Raw genomic sequence first — 1,282 nt, forward strand, 5'->3', positions numbered from 1 at the left:
TTAGAACTCAATGATTATCCTAATTATATTTTAGATTTTTTATATTTAAAATACGATGTTTATCGTGTATTTGATTATGTTTATCTGCAATTAGTTACACGAATTCAGATATAGAGCTTTAATAAGTTGTACTTACGCACAATCTATTTGTAATCTTGAGTTTTAAGTAATATGCATTAATAAACAATACTTTAGGCATAAAAAGTAGTTTTTAAGAGTTTTTGTCAAATGCTTTATAATATAGTATAGATTAATTTTTTTATAATTTAATTTAAGTTTAATAATGAAATAATTTATTTATGGTTTAATAATATAACATTTTATAAATATAATAATTAAGTATTCTGTTATAACTCAATGATTATCCTATTTATATTTTAGATTTTTTAAATTTAAAATGGGATGTTTATCCTGTATTTGATTGTGTTTATCTGCAGTTGTTTACACGAATTCAGATATGGAGCTTTAATAAGTTGTATCTATGCACAATTTACTTGTAATCTTGAGTTTTAAGTAATATGCATTAATAAACAGTACTTTACGCATAAAAAATAGTTTTTAAGAGTTTTATCAAATGATTTATAATATAGAATATATTTTTTTATATATAATTTAATTTAAGTTTAATATTATAAATTTTATAAAGATAAAAATTAAGTATTCTGTTAGAATTTAATGATATTTTAGATTTTTTATATTTAAAATGAGATGTTTATCTTGTATTTGATTGTGTTTATCTGCAGTTAGTTACACGAATTCAGATATGGAATGAAATCGGATAGGGATGAAATCGTTTAGGGATGAACGGGTTTATGAGTTTTAAGAGTTTTTAAGAATTTTAAGAGTTTTAAGAGTTTTTAAGAGTTTTAGTCAAATGCTTTATAAGATAGTATAGATAGTATAGATAATATTTTTTTATATATAATTTAATTTAAGTTTAATAATAAAACAATTTATTTTTGGTTTAATATTATAAAGATAATAATTAAGTATTCTGTTAGAATTTAATGATTATACTAATTATATTTTAGATTTTTTATATTTAAAATGAAATGTTTATCCTGTATTTGATTGTGTTTATCTGCAGTTAGTTATACGAATTCATATATGGGAAGGGTTTAAGAGTTTTAGCCAAATGATTTATAATATAGTATAGATAGGGCTTCATTCAAGAGAGAACTGATTAGTTTGTGGTAACTGTGAGATTCAATCTCAACCACAAATCAACGGATAAATTAGGAAATTAATAATTATGATAGTTTGAGTTAAAATTATAATTAGA

This window comes from Cynara cardunculus (assembly GCF_001531365.2).
Source record: "Cynara cardunculus var. scolymus isolate 2C chromosome LG 11, CcrdV1, whole genome shotgun sequence".
Lineage (NCBI taxonomy): Eukaryota > Viridiplantae > Streptophyta > Magnoliopsida > Asterales > Asteraceae > Cynara > Cynara cardunculus.